Raw genomic sequence first — 19,311 nt, forward strand, 5'->3', positions numbered from 1 at the left:
ATCAAAGAAACTTCTATTTCAATAAGAACATTTATCAAGAATTGTTGTTAAATGTTATGCAATGCTCTTTTCTGCATCTATTGCAATAATAGTTTTTCTACATCAAAATTTTAATGCAGATGTTTAGATATTCTAATTCTGAACAAACTTTCTATTCCTCTAATTAATCCAATTTCAATTTGATATATTGCCTTAATAGTATGCTAGAGGGCTAATCTGCTGATATCTCAGTTAGAATCGATTCTTTAGTCAGCAGAGAGATTCTACTATAATTATCTTTTTTTGTGTTCTTGTCTGAATTTGATATAAAGCTCCTTTCATTTTTATTAAAGAAGTTGGCAAGTGTTCCCCCCTTTATACTATCTGAAAATAGATTAAAATCAAAATTATATGTTTCTTAAATTATTGGTGGGACTCATAAAACTATCTGGGCCTAGGGTTTTATTATAGTACCATTTCAATCTAGGGGTTCAATTTCTTTTATTCCTAATGGGCATATAGATGCTCTATTTCTTGCTTTATAAAGATACAGATTTCTATTTTAGATTGATAATTTCTATTTTTCTAGAACTTTGTCTATTTTACATATATTTAAATCTTTTGTGATAAGATTTTTGGAATATTTTAAATATTTGCTGTTTTTATTATTCATTTATTCACTCCTATTATTTTTCAATTGTGAGTCTCAGCTTCAGTCCTTCTAATATTCAGGACTGATTTCCTTTAGGATTGACTGACTTGATCTCCTTGCTGTCCAAGGGGCTTTCTAAAGTCTTCTCCAACATCACAGCACAAAGGCTGATGCCTTTTCATTGGCATTCAACCTTTTTTATGGTCCAACACTCACATTCAAACATAACTACTGGAAAAAATATAGCTTTGACTAGATGGACCTTTGCCAGCAGAGTAATGTCTCTGCTTTTTTAATAGGCTGTCTAGGTTTGTCAGAGCATTCCTCCAAGTATCAACCGTCTTTTAATTTCATGGCTCCAGTCACCATCTGCAGTGATCTTGGAGCCCAAGAACATACAGTCTGTCACTGTTTCCATTGTTTCCCCATCTATTTGCCATGAAGCGATAGGACCAGATGCCATGATCTTAGTTGTTCAAATGTTGGATTTTAAGCCAGCTTTTTTACTCTCCTCTTTCCCTTTCCTCAAGAGGCTGTTTAGTTCCTCTTCACTTTCTGCCATAAAGGGTGGTATCATCTGCATATCTGAGGTTATTGATATTTCTCTTGGCAATATTGATTCCAGCTTGTGCTTCATCTAGCCTAGCATTCTGCATGATGTGCTCTGCATATAAGTTGAATAAACAAGGTGACAATATACAGCCTTGTTGTACTCCTTTCCCACTTTTGAACCAGTCCATTTTTCCATATCTGGTTTCTAACTATTGCTTCTTGACCTGCATATAGGTTTCTCAGGAGGCAGGTAAAGTGGTCTGATATTCCCACCTCTTTAAGGATTTTTTATGGTTTGTTGTGACCCATAGAGTTAAAGGGTTTAGTGTAGTCAATGAAGCAGAAGGAGATGTTTTTCTGGAATTTGTTTGCTTTTTCTATGATCCAACAAATGTTACCAATTTGATCTCTGATTCCTTGGCTTTTTCTAAATTCAGCTTGAACATCTGGAAGTTCGAGGTTCATGTACTGTTGAAAACTAGCTTGGAGAATTTTGAGCATTACTTTCCTAGCGTGTGAAATGAGTGAAATTGTTTGGTAGTCTGAACATTCTCTGGCATTGCCTTTCTTTGGAATTGGAAGGAAAACTGACCTTTTACAGTCCTGTAGCCACAGCTGGGTTTTCCAAATGTGCTAGCACATTGCATGCTGTACTTTAGCAGCAGCATCTTTTTGGATCTGAAATAGCTCAGCTGGAATTTCATCACTTCCACAAGCTTTTTTCATAGTGATGCTTCCTAAACCCACTTGACTTTACACTCCAAGATGTCTGGCTCTAGGTGAGTCATCACACCATCAAGGTCATCTGGGACATTAAGATCTTTTTTGTACAGTTCTTCTGTGTATTCTTGCCACCTCTTCTTAATATCCTTTGCTTCTGTTATGTCCATACTGTTTCTGTCCTTTATTGTGCCCATCTTTGCATGACATGTTCCTTTGGTATCTCTAATTTTTTTGAGGAGACCTCTAGTCTTTCCCATTCTATTGTTTTCCTCTATTACTGTGCATTCATTGTTGGGAAGCTTTCTTATCTCTCCTTGCTGTTCTTTGGACCTCGACATTCAGATGGATATATCCTTCCTTTTCTCCTTTGTCTTTAGCTTCTCTTCTTTTCTCAACTATTTGTAAGGCCTCTTTAGACAACCATTTTGCCTTTTTTTCCCTTGGGGATGGTTTTATTCATGTCCTCCCATACAATGTCACAAACCTCCATCCATAATTCTTCAGGCACTCTATCAAATCTAATTCCTTGAATCTATTTCTCACTTCCACTGCATAATCGTAAGGGATTTGATTTAGGTAATACATCTATGATCTAGTGGTTTTCCCCACTTTCTTCAATTTAAGTCTGAATTTTGCAATAAGGAGTTCATGATCTGTGTCACAGTCAGCTCCCAGTCTTGTTTTTGCTGACTGTATAGAGCTTCTCCATTTTGGCTGCAATGAATATAATCCATCTGATTTTGGAATTGATTTGATGAAGTCCATGTGTAGAGTCTTCTCTTGTGTTGTTGGAAGAGGGTGTTTGCCATGACCAGTGTGTTCTCTTGGCAAAACTCTGTTAGCTTTTGCCCTTCTTCCTTTTGTACTCCAAAGCCAAACTTGCCTGTTACTCCAGGTGTCTCTCGACTTCCTACTTTCGCATTCCAGTCCCCTATATTGAAGAGGACATTTTTTTTTTTTTTTTTTTTTTTGGTGCTAGTTGTAGGATGTCTTGTAGGTCTTCATAGAACCATTCAATTTCAGCTTCTTCAGCATTAGTGATTGGGGCATAGACTTGAATTACTGTGATATTGAATGGTTTGTCTTGAAAATGAACAGAGATCATTCTGTTGTTTTTGAGATTGCACCCAAGTACTGCATTTTGGACTCTCTTGTTTACTATGAGGGTTACTCTATTTCTTCTACAAGATTCTTGGGCACAGTAGTAGATAAAATGTTCATCTGAATTAAATTCACCCATTCTGGCCATTTTAATTCACTGATTCCTAAAATGTCGATGTTCACTCTTGCCATCTCCTATTTGACTACTTCCAATTTATCTTGACTGATGTACCTAACATTCCAAGTTCCTATGCAAGCTCTAGCTATGGAGGCATCTGCCAAGCCCCTCTGCAAGAGTGGGCTTTGTAACATCTCCTGCCCTGTCTACCAATAATTATTTGGCTCCTATGCCAATAATTATACATTTTATTATTTATTTAGCTTTAATTATATCTACTTTTTTTCTTTGTTCATCATTCCTCTAGCATCTCTGGGATATCTGGGATTATTCCCCCCCCTCAAATTTCTTTATTGAATTTCTGTAGAATACCAAACAGATGATATTAAACATATAGGAAAGAGAGATGGGTATGGAAGTAACATCACAATGGCTGCTCAAGGAGAACCCCAAGTTCAGCTCAAGCTTGTATTGATTGATGATGGTGGTACTGGAAGAACTACATTCATGAAACAGCATCAGACTGGTGAATTTGAGAAAGTGTATGCAATAGCTACCTTGGGTACTGAAGTTCATCTCTTTGTGTTCCATTCCAACAGAGGACCTATTAACTTCAATATATGGGTTACAACTGGTCAGGAGTAATTTGGTGAACTGAGAGATGGCTATCATATCCAAGCTCAGTATTCCATTATAATGTTTGATGTAACATTAAGAATTACTTGCAAGAATGTGCCTAATTGGCATAGTGATGTGATAAGACTATGTGCAAACATCCTCAGTGTGGTGTATGGAAGCAAAGTGGATATTAAGGATGGAAAGATAAAAGCAAAGTCAATTGTCTTCCACTGAAAGAAGAATTTTCAGTACTATGACATTTCTGTCAAAAGTAACTACAACTTTGAAAAGCCCTTCCTCTGGCTTGCTAGAAAACTGATTAGAGACAGTAACTTGAAGTTCATCTCCATGCATGCTCTTGCCACACCAGAGATAGTCATGGCCCCAGTCTTGGCAGCACATGAGCATGAGCTGGAGGTTGCTCAGAAAACAGCTCTCCCAAATGAAGATGATGACTTGTGAGAAAGTAAAGCTGGAGCCCAGAGTCAGAAGTTTAGTTTTATGGCACTCCAGCATTTGCCACATTATTGAATAGCTAAATAGAACATGTGCTTAATCTTTGGGATGCTAAAGGAGATGAATGGGCTTCAGAGTGAATGTGGCAGCTAAAATACCTTCATTTTTTAGATCTGCATATTGAGCTACTTTGGAACAGCGTTTCCTCCTTGCTACAGTCACATCACCGTATTCAGTGGTGGAGTCTTGTTTGTTACTGCTATTCCTATTCTTTTTATTTAGAATCAAAATAAAGTTGTATTTCAAATATCTTTAAAAAACAGAGGAAAGAAAATTCAGCACACCTGCAAAATTCAGCACACCATTAGATTGACAGCTGCCCCAAGAACAATACTAGTTATGAAAAAATATTGAAATGACATTTCCAAAATGTTGAGAAGAAATACTAGCAAATTTAAAATTCTCTAACTCAATGAAATACTCTTTTAAAAGGAAGGAAAAACATTTTAAGCAAATAAAACCTGAAAATATTTACTATCATCATGCTGAATTTGCTGTCATGTCTGACTCTTTGTGACCCCATGGACTGCCAGGCTCTTCGGTCCATGGAATTCTCCAGGCAAAAATACTGGAATGGGTAGCTGTCCCCTTCTCCAAGGGATCTTCCCAACCCAAGGATCAAATCCAGGTCTCCTTCATTGCAGCAGGCAGATTCTTTACCAACTGAGCCACCAGGGAAGACCACTATCAACATAAGCAATATTTTAAAAGATGAAAAACATAATTTTCATGAATGATTGACAGTCATACATTATGAGATTCAGGAAGCTGAAAGGTTATAAGCAAGATAAGTAAAAGTCAATCCATAACTTTCTCGTTCTCTTTAATCCTTCTGGGCCTTAGAATGAAACATATAAAAGGTCTTTTCACCATGTCCTTCATACATTTTTAAGATCTCTTTAACTTTGTTTCATCTTTTGTCTTTCTGTGCTACATTTGTGTTCTTTTTTTAGATTTAATTTCCAGGTACATACTTTTATCTTCAGTTCAGTTCAGTTCAATTCAGTTGCTCAGTCATGTTTGACTCTTTGCGACCCCATGAATTGCAGCACGCCAGGCCTCCCTGTCCATCACCGACTCCCGGAGTTCACCCAAATTCATGTCCATCGAGGCGGTGATGCCATCCAGCCGTCTCATCCTCTGTCGTCCCCTTCTCCTCCTGCCCACAATCCCTCCCAGCATCAGAGTCTTTTCCAATGAGTCAACTCTTCGCATGAGGTGGCCAAAGTATTGGAGCTTCAGGTTTAGCATCAATCCTGCTGCTGCTGCTAAGTCGCTTCAGTCGTGTCCGACTCTGTGTGACCCCATAGATGGCAGCCCACCAGGCTCCTCCATCCCTGGGATTCTCCAGGCAAGAACATTGGAGTGGGTTGCCATTTCCTTCTCCAATGCATGAAAGTGAAAAGTGAAAGGGAAGTCGCTCAGTCGTGTCCGACTCTTATCGACCCCATGGACTGCAGCATAAGTCTATATGCCTAACAAGTTTCTGAAAGACTAAGCATAAATCAGCTAATCTGGGAAATGGAAATCATGAGATGATGAAGAAAGATTTGTTTTCCTTTATATTGTTTTATATTTTCCTCTTTTTTTTTTTTACCATGAAAATATATTCCAAATATATTATTTCCAATATCTTGAAAAATTCTTGGCTTTTCAAAATTAGTGTTTACGAAGAAATGGATCAGTTTTATTCAGGATATAGGAGAAATAAAGGAGCAAATGTAGATTTTCAATACATGTTTTACTCATAAAAGTTTACATAGCAGACATCTGTTGTCTACGTACTAGCATATTCAGTTCAGTTCAGTCACTCAGTTGTGTCTGACTCTTTGTAACCCCATGAATTGCAGCACGCCAGGCCTCCCTGTCCATCACCAGCTCCCGGAGTTCACCTAAACTCACGTCCATCCAGTCGGTGATGCCACCCAGCCATCTCATCCTCTGTCGTCCCCTTCTTCTCCTGCCCCCAACCCCTCCCAGCATCAGAGCCTTTTCCAATGAGTCAACTCTTTGCATATTAAGCACTGGCAAATGTAAAGATAAATAAACCTTTCAAGGACAACTGTAATTTAGTAGGAGAAATAGACATGTACATAAAAAATTGAAGAGAGTCAACCAAGGCACTGAAAATGGAAAAAATTGTGTGTCTGAGATTCTAAATTAGAAAAATAATAAAAATCTATTCTGCACTAAAATTCTATTCCACTAGCAAACTTCCTATATCAAAAATATGTTGAATGACACTTTCCACAGCAAAGGAAAATCTCTCCACTAGTGGTATAGGTTTTCCATAACAAAATAAAATTATCAAGCCCTTCTCTCTCATATATATACCACACAGATATCAATATTTGCTTTGTATTTAGCACATAACTAATTTTACTTAGTTATCCAAATCCATGTTCATTCAGGGCTTCCCTGGTGGCTCAGATAAGAAAGAATCAGCCTGCAATGAAGGAGGCCTGGGTTTGATCCCTGGGTTTGGAAGATCCCCTGGAGAACCTACTTCAGTATTCTTGCCTGGAGAATCCCTTTGGACAGAGGAGCCTGGTGGGCTACCGCCCATGCGGTCACAAAGAGTTGGACATGACTGAGTGGCTAAGCACACATGGCACATATTCATTCAACTATATATCCTTTTCCTTTGTGATAATATTGATGTTAAGTGACAAATATCTTTGTTATTCATAAAATAATTTCCCAGTAGTTCAGTGTTTATTGTAGCTAATTTTAGGTTTCTCAGCCAAGGTGTGACATAAATATTTTGTTTAAAAAAAGGCAACTTTATGGAAGAAGTAAAACTATGAAGGCAGTTGTGAAAAACTAGCCATTCCTATGGGTTTATAAAGGGGAAAGATGAGTATGTGAGAGATTTTGGGGGCAGATAGAGTACTCTGTATGACGTTATAATGGAGACACACATCATTATACATTTATCAAAATGCATAGAATATACAATACAGAGAATGAATCCTAATATTGTATAAACTCTGTACTTAATAACAATGTATCAATACTGGCTCATTGATTTTAACAAATGTATCCCACTAATGCCAAATGTTATTAATACAGGAATCTGGGGAGGATTGAGGAGGTATGTGGGAACTCTGTACTTTCCACTCAATTTCCCTATAAACCTAAAAATGTTAAATAAATAACATCAGTTAATTAAAAAAACATGAAACTTTGAATTCAAGGTTCATCTAAAGTTTTACTTGGGTCTTCACTTGTACATACAAATAAATGAAAGACAAGGATGCCTGGAGTGCAGCAGTTCATGAGATCACAAACACTCGAACCCAACTTAGAGACTGAACAACAACAACTTCAGTTTAATAATGGAAGATGTCACTGTTGCCTTTTTTTCTGTAAAACATGATTTTTTTTTAATCAGAGAGGTTACTATACTTTTTCATAAAGTGTGACAAATTTTGTATATCTATTTTTTAATTAGAAATTAGCATTCTATTCATACTAAGTCAAAGTAGTGGAAACAAAATGTCATAAAAATTTTAGGCAAAAATTCATAAGTTTTCTAATATATATATAATACCTACTATTTACATATATGCATACAAAAACTTTACTACTACACTTGATAAAGGCTTGAGAAAGAACGTCAAAAAAAAAAAAAGAAGAAACAGAGAAATTGGAGAATATAAAGTAAATGAAATGGAAGCAATGAATATAAAATAGAAAAAGTGAAAGAAACCGGATAAAAGTAAAAGATCATCATAACTCAGTTGTTTTTAAAAATGGCTGCTTATTAGAAACATATCTGGAACTTTGGAGAAAGAAAACAATACCTGGACATTTGTATTTTTCAGAAAATTCCAAGATAATTTTGATATGCATCTGGATTTTAAAAAGTGATTACAGGCTTTCCTATTAAAAGGTAGTTTTAGTGATAAAGAATTCTATTGTTTTTCTGTTGACCAATCATATACAATTGTATTAAGTGAATAACAGTTACATAGTCACAATAGTAAAAGATGTTTACCAGTTTTCACAATCAATAGTCAGACAAAAAATAAAAGATAATTATAATTGCAAGCTATGATAGGAATATGATTAACCTAACAATACAAAATAATTACATACAGTTTGGGGGATAGTCAAGCAGAGTGATGTGGTATGTTTTCATTTGCCTAGCCAGTCTATGTCTTTTGGTTGGTGCCTTTAATCCATTTATATTTAAGGTAGTTATCCATATGTATGATCCTATTACCATTTTCTTAATTGTTTTGGGTTTATTTTCTGTAGATCTTTTCCTGCCTAGTGAAGTGTCTTTAGTATGTATTGTAAAGTTGGAGTGATGGTGCTGAGTTCTCTTAACTTTTGCTTCTCAGGAAAGCTTTTGATTTCTCCATCAGAAAATTTCTCTTTGGTTGTAGGTTCTTCCCTTTTATCACTTTAAATATATTGTGCCATTCCTTTCAGCTGATAACATTATGGGAGTTCCTTTGTATGCTATTTGTCATCTTCCCTTGCTGCTTTTAATATTTTATCTTTGTCTTTAATTTTTGTCTGTTTGATTACTATGTGTTTGATTACTGTGTTTGATTCCTCCTTGGGTTTATCTGCCTGGGACTCTGTGCTTCCTGTACTTGACTCACTATTTCCTTTCCCATGTTAGGAAAGTTTTCAACTTTTATTTCTTCAAATATTTTCTCAGGTCCTTTCTCTCTCTTCTACTTCTGCTGCTGCTACTGCTAAGTCACTTCAGTCGTGTCCGACTCTGTGCGACCCCATAGACAGCAGCCCACCAGGCTCCCCCGTCCCTGGGATTCTCCAGGCAAGAACACTAGAGTGGGTTGCCATCTCCTTCTCCAATGCATGAAAGTGAAAAGTGAAAGTGAAGTCGCTCAGTTGTGTCTGACTCTTAGCGACCCCATGGACTGCAGCCTACCAGGCCCCTCCGCCCATGGGATTTTCCAGGCAAGAGTACTGGAGTGGGGTGCCATTGCCTTCTCCACTGGGACCCCTATAATGCAAATCTGGTGCATTTAATGTTATCCCAGAGGTATTGTAGGCTCCTTTTTTTTTTCATTCTTTTTTCTATATTTTGTTCTACAGCAGTAATTTCCACCGTTCTATCCTCCAGATCATTTATTCATTCTTCCGCCTCAGTTTTTCTTCTATTGATTCCTTCTTGTATGTTATTCATCTGTGTTCACTTGTTCTTTAGTTCTAGATCTTTGGTAAACACTTCTTGCATTTTCTTCATTGTTTTTCTGAGTTCCGGGGTCATCTTCACTATCATTATTCCGAACTCCTTTTCTGGAAGGTTGCCTCTCTCCACTTCATTTAGTTGTTTTTCTGGGGTTTTATCTTGTCCCTTCATCTGGGACATAACTTTCTGCTTTTCCATCCTGTTTAAGTTTCTGATGTCTTTTGTTCTAACCACTGTGGAACTGCGGTTCTTTTTGCTTCTTTGTATGCCCTCTGATGGATGAGGCTAAGGGGCTTGTGTATGCTTCCTGAAGTGAGGGACTGGCATTGGGAAAAACTGGGTCTTACTCTGGTGGGCAGGGCCTTGCTCAGTAAAGCTTTAATCCAATTATCTGTTGATGGTTGGGTTGCACTCCCTGTAAGTTGTTTGGCCTGAGGTGACCCAGCCTTGGGGTCTACAGGCTGTATGGTGGGGTTAATGGTGGCCTCCAAAAGGGCTAACACAAAAGGAGTCCTTCCAGGGCTGCTGCTGCCAGTCCCTTTGTGCTGTGCTATGCCTCTGCTGACAGACGCTTCCATAGGAGACCCTCCAACACAATTAGGGTTTTTTTGATTCAGTCTCCTATGGGGTCATTGCTCCTTTCCTCTGGGTTTTGGTGTGAGCAAGATTTTGTTTATGTCTTCCAAGACCAGAGTCTCTGTCTATTCCAGTCCTGTGGAAATCCTATAATCAAATCCTACTGGCCTTCAAGGTTAATTCCCTGGTGATTCCCAATCCCTTAGCCAAATCCCCAGGCTGGGAAACTTGATATGAGGTTCAGAAGCATCACAACTGTGGGAGAACTTCTTTGGTACTATTGTTCTCCGGTTTGTGGGTCACCACCTCGTGGGCATGTGATTTGATTTTATCATGACTGCACCCCTCTTACCGTCTCACTGCAACTTCTTCTTTGTCTTTGGACATGGGGTGTCTTTCTGTGTGTGTGTGAGTGTGTGGTGGATTCTAATGTTGTCTTGCTGATTGTTCAACAGGTAGTTGCAATTTTGGTGTTCTCACAGGAAGATATGAGCACACATCCTTCTACTTGGCCATCTTAAACCAGAAGCCTAAAGTGTGAGAAATTTTATAACAGCTTATGCACTGCGATCTAAATGTAAATGAATAGGTGGAGCAATATGATTTTATATTTTCTATTATTCACCAAAATTGCAATTCTCACATTTAAATTTTAGCTGCTGGTGCTGTCTTCACATTCTCAGATTCATTTGTTCCAGTATGTAAAAATTTCCATTCTAAATGAGAGTAGCATTTTGAAAAATATTTCTACTTTTTCTTTCTTAAAGAATATTTTAAGCACATTTCTTCTAGAATACCTTTTTTGAAAGTACACTTTACTGAATCCCTATTTGATTTTTGAAGAGTGCTCATTCTTCTACTTTTATTTCTGACTACTCTTTGAAGCTAGAATTAATAGCATAGACACTTACTTTATGCCAGGGACTGTGTATAATAAGCATTTTACTTATGCTAAATAATCTTCAAGATAACCCTTCCTTGTAGGTGGTGCTATTTCTATTTTAAGAAACTAAAGAAAACTAGATATGAATTAGGCCTTATCTGACACCAAATAACCTTTTACTTTCAAGAACTTTACTGTAATTTTGTCTTAATGTCAACTCCAATATTTTGGCCAAGTCATGTGAAGAGTTGATTCATTGGAAAAGACTCTGATGCTGGGAGGGATTGGAGTCAGGAGGAGAAGGGGACGACAGAGGATGAGATGGCTGGATGGCAATACCAACTCGGTGGACATAAGTTTGAGTGAACTCCGGGAGTTGGTGATGGACAGGGAGGCCTGCTGCTGCTGCTGCTGCTGCTGCTGCTGCTGCTAAGTTGCTTCAGTCGTGTCTGACTCTGTGTGACCCCATAGATGGCAGCCCACTAGGCTCCTCTGTCCCTAGGATTCTCCAGGCAAGAATACTGGAGTGGGTTGCCATTTCCTTCTCCAATGCATGAAAGTGAAAAGTAAAAGTGAAGTCGTTCAGTCGTGCACGACTCTTAGCGACCCCATGGACTGAGGAGCCTCCAGGCAAGAGTACTGGAGTGGGGTGCCATTGCCTTCTCTGAGGGAGGCCTGGGGTGCTGCAATTCATGGGGTCGCAAAGAGTCAGACACGACTGAGCGACTGAACTGAACTGAACTGAATGTTAACCCTGTTACATGTTGCTGTACTATTTTGTAAATGTTCATTCACAAAGGTGCAGGTTAAGTAATCCTAAGGCAAAGACAAGTTTTGAAGTGAAATCATTGTGAGTCCTTTTCCTCTGTTTGCCACTTCTTATTGCAAGTGAATTCTCATGTTAGTATTTAGTTTTGAATAAATACTGATGACCAAGTCCAAAAAATTTTTTTAATTAAAAAAGAAACTATAGGAATCATCAAACAGGGAAAAACTACTAGTTTTCCATGAAAATATTTTTATTCAGCAAACTCAAACACTCAAACACCAAGAAGAGATGCTTCCCTAAAGAACAAAAAATCAGTAAAATGATGAGAACATCTTACAATGCTTTCAGTTTGAAAAATGCTTTAATATACATTATGTGCTTTAATTCTCACAATACACTTACATAGGAAAAGTTATATAACCATTTTAAAGATAAAAATTCTGGTACTCAGATATGTAAACGGACTTGTTTAGTAATTAGTGGGGTTCAGATTCCAACCTAAGTTGGAATTTAAGTTGGAATTTAATTTAGTTTCAGACCCCAGACTACTCAAGACTCAACAGTTTGTGTGTCCATTTAAAAATATTCATTACAGCCAAACTGCCATCCAGAGAAACCACTACCAGCTTATAGGAAGTCTAGTCTAATGGTCAGAAGTGTTGAATAGAGAGGCACTTACAAACTCTGAGATCTTGGTATATGTCACTAAAACGTGTTCCATCAGGTAGATAGCACTTACAAACTCTGAGATCTTGGTATATGTCACTAAAATGTTTTCCATCAGGTAGATAGCATCACTGACTCAATGGACTTGAATTTGAGCAAACTTTGGGAGATAGGGGAGAACAGAGGACTCGCATGCTACAGTCCATGAGGTCACAAAGAGTCAGATATGACTTGGCAACTGAAGAACAACATGTCCCTCAGTTCAACTGTAAAGTGAAAATGATAATATGACAGTTACCTACAGGGTTCTTATGCGAATTAAATGTTTTGATATATGTAAAATACTAGAAAGAGAGCGTGGTACATTGTAAGAAGTCCTTAACAGCACCAAACCTTTGTTGGCACTGAATATTCCACCAGAATGTCATTATTATTATTGTTAACAAACTGAAGGATAAAAAATGCTATTGACTGTTTTACTTTGCGTTTTCCTAATTATTAGTAAGGGTATCTTCTTGAGTGTGTTTTTTTGTTGCTGTTGTTGGTAGTGTTGTTGTTTTGTTTGTTTATTTGTTTTTTGGTATTATCTCATCTGATGGGTCAATTCATATCCTTTGATCACTTTATACATTTTCTGGGTGTTTTTATGATTTATAGAAGTTTTATAACAACCTGGATATGAACCCATTGTAATATAGAGCAGTATTTTCCCTTAGTTTTTATTTATCTTTTAAATTTGTTCAAGCTATCTTTTTGTTCTAGTTTAAAATTTTTATGTACTCAAGTTTGTCAAGATTTTTCTTTATGGCTTTTATGTCACATGTTTTACATTTTCATCTGATATCTACATACTTTTGGTTTTTATATGTGGGTATTTAATATCCTAGAAGTTTATTTTTCTGTATAGAATGAGAAATGGGTCTCCCTTTTTGTTCCCATAAGAATAGGAATCTTCACACGAATAATCTGGAATTTGGTCATCTGTCCAGGTTTGAGCACTTGCACTTCACATCCCCTCAAATTTGCCTCTTATCTATACTCTAGCCTCTTAAAAAAATAAGAGTAGATAATCTGATTAATTCTTTTCCAATCTTAGTTTTCTACCCTGCATATGGAAGCTAACCCTGGGGCAGTACATGGACATCCAGATGAGTACCATTGAGAGGCAGTGAGATGGAAGAGTGGTAATCCAATGGATAAGCGGGTTACTTTCTTATGAAAGTGGCTCAGCTGCCATAACAAAATGCCACAGACAGGGAGGCTTAAACAACAGCAATTTATTTCTTACGTTTCTGAAGTCCAAAATCAGTGTGCTGGCTGACTTATGTGCCTGGTGAGAACTCTTCCTGGCTTCCTATGGCTGCCTTCTTGCTGCTTGCTCATATGACCTCCTCTTTGCGCACACTGGAAAAGAGAATGCTTTCTGGTGTCTCTTTTTAAAAGTCACTAACTCCATACTTTGGCCACCTGATGCGAAGAGCTGGCTCATTTGAAAAGACCCTGATGCTGGCAAAGATTGAGAGCAGGAGGAGAAGGGGATGACAGAGGATGAAATAGTTGGATGGCATCACCGGCTCAATGGACATGGGTTTGGATGGACAGGGAGGCCTGGTGTGCTGTGGTTCATGGGGTCGCAGAGTCAGACACGACTGAGCGACTGAACTGAATCTCATCATGGGTGTCCCAACTTTGTGAGTTCATGTAAACCCAAACTTCTTCTAAAGCTCCATCTCTGAATACTGACACACTGGGGTCTAGGACTTCAGTATATAAATTAGAGGGGGACACAATATTCATCCTATAACAGTCACTATTCCTGGGCATTAGGTCATATTTTCCTCCTAAATAACCTTCAGGGCTGGGTTGAGCAGAGATGGTGTCATCATCTGCCTTTCAGAGGCTTGTTGTTTAGTTGCTAAGTAGCATCTTGCAACTCTGAGGTTAGCCCACAATAAAGCAGAAGCTGTACCACTTCAGTGTGTTCACAGTGGTTGGCCCAGTGCAGGCAGTAGCAGCCCAGTGTATTGGGGCATACCATTTGCCTACCCTTTCTAGAAAGAATGATACATAGAATAGTGCCAATTATGGCTGGGATGACAAGGAGCCTTATAGCCATTGTCATTCAAGGTTATCAACTGGATTCTTCTTTCAAAGTCTATGTCCTTCAGCATCTGATGCATGCTGGATACCACAACTCTGGTGATGGCAGCAAAGACTTCATGCACGTGGTCTTGGTACTACTGTCCTGGCCTTGGCCTTACCTTAGGCTTGGAGTTCCACATGGGAAGTGCAGAGCCTGGACTTGGAGAAACAAGACATTTTAAAAGCATTCCACCCACTAGGAAAAACCAAACAAAATAATTTTGTATTTAGATTAACTAAGAAATTAAAATTATTTTAAATAATCAGATAGTGTTATTATGTGTTACTAAATAAAAGCATCAAATATGTATTAAGGAAGGGTATAAGAAAATATGAGAAGCAAAAAATTACTAATGCACCATAGTACACATGTGAGTGCTTTTTTCCTATGAAAACTCACAACATTTTGTTTATATTTAGCATCTGAGTCCAACCTCTCAGTTCAGAATATGAGAGATATTTGGCATAATAAAAAACACCCCACATCTTTTTTTGTATGTTGTCCTGAGCTGTTTTTCAAATTAAAAAATAGCAAGATCAAAATAAAACCCCTGGGCACATCTGCATACCCTGGATGTTCAGTAAAAGTGCTGCAACTTAATTGGTATACCTATGCTCCATGAATAGCAGCTTTTCCTTAACTAAAGTTTGTATCAGTTAATGTTTGGGCTTAAAGAAAGTGGTGTTCATTTATCCTTTTATTGAGTAAATATTTCTTGAACATCTACCTTGTGCTATTGCACCATGGTAGACATTGGATGCAAAGGAGTGAATAAGACACAGGATTTGCTGGAAATTACAGTCAAGTGGAAGAATACTGGCGTGGGTATCCGTTTCTTTCCCCAGGGGATCTTCCCAACTCAGTCATTGAACTTGGGTCTCCTGCACTGCAAGCAGATTCTTTATGTCTGAGCCACCAGGGAAGCCCCAAGTAGAGTTTTCAGTCAAATGATAAGGAACAAAATACATGAAGAAGACAAAGATTTGATAGAGAACATGTAACATGGATGTGATCAAGGTGGAAGTTTGAACAGGAGGCTTAAACTGTTAAGAGGACAGAGAATTCTGAAAAGGGCAGGGAAATCTCCGGGATGAAGATAACAAATAATGTGTCTTAGAAGCATACATATAAAACTATTCTTTGATTTTACTTTTATTTATGCATAATTATAACTGATTGATTTATTCATATGCCTGCATCAGGTTTTACTTGCAGAATGAGGAATCTTTGTGGCAACATGTGGCTCTTTTGTTGTGGTGCACAGACTGTCTCTAGTTGTGGCATGCAGGCTTAGTTGCTCCAAAGCATGTGGGATCTTAGTTCCCTGACCAGGGATAGAACCCTCATCTCCTGTATTGCAAGGCAGAGTCTTAACTGGATCATGAGGAAAGTCCCCCAGACTGTTCTTTGATCTTAATTTGGAAACAACACTATTCTGTGGAATCTTTATCAGGTTCATAGACATAGTAAAAAGTGATTATTTGGGGAAGTATTCTTTTAGAAAAATGCTTGTGTATACATCACATTACACTATTAATGTTTTGATTTGCTATGTTAATTTTTTTAACTAAGCACTCAAATATTTCCAAAATCTTAATGACAAATTAATTTGAAGATAATTTGACAGCTGTTCTGGTGTTTCAACAGTGTTGTGTGGAATGAATTGCTTGAGGTTGATTTTGTAAATCTTTTTCTTTCTCTTGTATTTCTTGACTATATAAGTCCCTTCAACATTTGTTGTAAAGCTGGTTTGGTGGCACTGAATTCTGTTAACTTTTGCTTTTCTGTAAAGCTTTTTATTTCACCATCAATTTTGAATGAGATCCTTGCTGGGTACAACAATCTTGGTTGTAGATTTTTCCCTTTCAGTACTTTAAATATAGCCTGCTATTTCCTTCTGGCCTGCAGTTTCTGCTGAAAGATCAGCTGTTAAATGTATGGGGTTTCCCTTGTATGTTACTTATTGCCTTTCCCTTGCTGCTTTTAATATTCTTTCTTTGTGTTTAGTCTTTGTTAGTTTGATTAGTATGTGTCTTGGAGTGTTTCTCCTTGGGTTTACCCTGTATGGGACTCTTGGACTTGATTTACTATTTCCTTTTCCAAGTTGGGGAAATTTTCAACTATAATCTCTTCAAATTTTTTCCCATATCCTTTCTTTTCCTCTTCTTCTTCTGGGACCCCTATAATTCAAATATTGATGCATTTGATATTGTCCCAGAGGTCTCTGAGACTATCCTCAATTCTTTCCATTCTTTTTATTTTATTCTGCTCTTCAGAAGTTATTTCCACCATTTTATCTTCCAGCTCACTGATTCGTTCTTCTGCTTCAGACATTCTGCTATTGATTCCTTCTAGAGTGTTCTTAATTTCAGTAATTGTATTGTTTGTCTCTGTATGTTTATTCTTTAATTCTTCTAGGTCTTTGTCAATTGATTCTTGCATTTTCTCCATTTTCTTTTCAAGGCTTTAGATCATTTTTGCTATCATTATTCTGAATTCTTTTTCAGGTAGTTTGCCAATATCCTCTTCCTTTATTTGGACTTCTGTGTTTCCCATTTGTTCCTTCATTTGTTTAGTATTTCTCTGTCTTTTCATTATTTTTTTTAAAACTTATAGTGTTTGAGGTCTTCTTTTCCCAGACTTCAAGGCTGAATTCTTAGTTCCCTTTGGTTTCTTCCCTCCTAAGTTTGGTCCAGTGGTTTGTGCAAGCTTTTTGTGCAAGATTTATGCTGAGTTCTTGTTTGTTTTTCTTCTGATGGGCACGGCTTAGTGAGGTGGTAATCCTGTCTGCTGATGACTGGGTTTGCATTTTTGTTTTGCTTGTTTTTTAGTTGAGGCGTCCTGCACAGGGTAATACTGGTGGTTGGGTGATGCTGGGTCTTGTATTCCAGTGGTTTCCTTTGTGTGAGTTCTCACTATTTGATACTCCCTATGGTTATTTCTCTGATAGTCTAGGGTCTTGGAGTCAGTGCTCCCACTCCAAAGGTTTAGGGCTTGATCTCTGGTCAGGAATGAAGATTCCACAAGTGGTTTGTTATGACATTAAGTGAGATTAACAACAAGTACCCCAAAATGAGAAACCAAAGATGAACCCCAGAAAAATGGCAGTTACAAAATCAGGCAAATAATAATTAAAATAATGGAATATACACATATACATGTATACCCATAAGCAAAGTCAAAGAATCCAACAAAAAGTGCAGTAGATTGACCTGATGAACAAAGGAAATCAAAATTATATTTACCAGTTAAGAATAAAACTAACTAAAGCACAAACTGGAAAACAAAACTAAAGCAAGGTGCCAATTGGGGAATAAATCAAAGAAAACAAAACTAACAAATATGTTGAGAGGAAAGGAAAGAAAGAAAAGAAAGCAAGAATAGATATGCAAAGTTAAACAGAGGTAGATGAAGAAGACTTATATACATTAAAGATTAACTGCAAGGGAAAAAGAACAGGAAAGGCAAACAAAGGAATAAATGTAGAAAAAATGTAATGGTTAAAAAATTAAAATTATAAAAAAGAGAAAAGAAATAAAAAATAAAGAAGAAAGAAAAAAAGGAAAAAGAAAAAGAAAACTCCACAGAACTGCAAAAAAGCCCAAAATAGAGGCAGAGGTTTATAACAACAATAAAAAGTGTGACCGAATATACACAAATACATATACACCCATAAGCAAAATCAAAGCAGTACAACAAAAATAAAGTACCATAGGTTGGCCTGGCTAACAAAGGATACCAAAAATTATACCTACCAGTTAAGAATAAAAGTAACTAAAGCACAAACTAGAAAACAAAATTAAAGCAAGGTGTCAATTGGGGAATAAAGCAATGAAAATAAAACTAACAAATATGTTTAAAGGAGAGGAGAGAAAGAAAAGAAAGAAAGAATAGATATGCAAGTTAAATAGAGGTAGATAAAGAAGCTTTATATACATTAAAGATTAGTTGCAAGGGGAAAAAGAAGAGTACGAAAAGCAAACATAGGCATAAATGTAGAAAAAAAAATAACAGGTTTTAAAAATTAAAATTAAAAAAAAGAGAGAGAGGAAAAAAAGGAAAAACACAGTACTGCAAAAGCCCAATGTAGAGGCAGAGGTTCATGACAGTACAAAATGTGAGTGGAAAAAAAAAAATAAAAAGCTCAAAAGCTTAATCAGATTTCATAGTGCCAATAAAATCGACAACTACAACAGGGGTGGGGCAGGGGGAGGAGGGAGGAAAAAAAATCCAAAAGAATATACAGAGCAAATGAAAACAAGAATAATAAATATTTTTCTTGAGTCACTGCTGTCAGAGTCCTTTCCTTGCTGAGAGTCACAGTCCACCTCACCTCCCTAAGATGCCCTCCAACACTGTGCTGATCTCTGGACCTGTTGTGGGGGCAGCTCAGTTTCTAATCTGGTCCTACCCCTATCTGTTCTTGCCTCCAGTGTCCACAGCTATCTGAACTAGTGTGTTTTCTTTTGTGGGAGCTCTCAATGTCCTTTTATATATTCCATAGACACAGAGTCTGCCTAGTTGATCATGTGGATTTAATCTGCAGCTTGTATAGCTGGTGGGAAGGTTTGGGGTCTTCTTCCTTAGCCACATTGCCCCTGGGTTTCAATTGTGGTTTTATTTTCACCTTTGCATGTGGGGTTTGCACCTGAGGCTGCCTTCAAGGACTTGGGTTTGCCCCCGTGAGGGCCAGGAGTGGAGGTGGTGAGGGTTCTGGGTCACAGGGGTTCTGGCAGCACCAGGTACTCAGGGGAGTCGGTGGCTAGGGCAGCAGGAAATTTAGTGCTCTAGAAGGGTATGGCAACCAGTATTGGCCAATACACTCCTGTATCTTTGCCTGGA

At 37.6% G+C, this 19,311-nt stretch overlaps 1 pseudogene; it reads left to right on the plus strand.

The window, feature by feature from the left end:
- Window positions 1-3,554: 3,554 nt before the first annotated feature.
- LOC101119709 (GTP-binding nuclear protein Ran-like) lies at window positions 3,555-4,205 on the plus strand (annotated as a pseudogene).
- The last annotated feature ends 15,106 nt before the right edge of the window (window positions 4,206-19,311 follow it).

The sequence above is a fragment of the Ovis aries genome, chromosome 3 (assembly GCF_016772045.2).
Source record: "Ovis aries strain OAR_USU_Benz2616 breed Rambouillet chromosome 3, ARS-UI_Ramb_v3.0, whole genome shotgun sequence".
NCBI lineage: Eukaryota > Metazoa > Chordata > Mammalia > Artiodactyla > Bovidae > Ovis > Ovis aries.